Genomic DNA, 415 nt, shown 5'->3' with positions numbered 1-415 from the left:
GTCCATGTTACTTATTTTGGTTTGAAATAAAGCACTTGATCACTTAATAATCCTAGCTTAATCCCGAGCAGCGCCGGGCTATACTGCTAGTATAATATAAACCTTGTATGTGGATGCATTAATCCAAGTTACACTGGTTTAATACATTATATTGTTGAGAAATATCACTTCTATATAAAATTAGGTATATCATACAATTATACATATCAAATATTTTTAAGTAAGAAAATGGAGAGATTCAATGGATATGAATTAATTTATTAACATTTTCAATAAGGCCTACAATTGTTTCAATTCACAGTCTATACAAATTACAAACCTATAGAATAAAATAATTACAAATATATAGAATAAAAAATATACATATGTACGCATATGTACATATGTATGTATGTATGTATGTATGTATGTATAT

Source organism: Octopus bimaculoides, chromosome 2 (genome assembly GCF_001194135.2).
Source record: "Octopus bimaculoides isolate UCB-OBI-ISO-001 chromosome 2, ASM119413v2, whole genome shotgun sequence".
Lineage (NCBI taxonomy): Eukaryota > Metazoa > Mollusca > Cephalopoda > Octopoda > Octopodidae > Octopus > Octopus bimaculoides.
Note: the sequence above shows the minus strand (reverse complement) of the source record.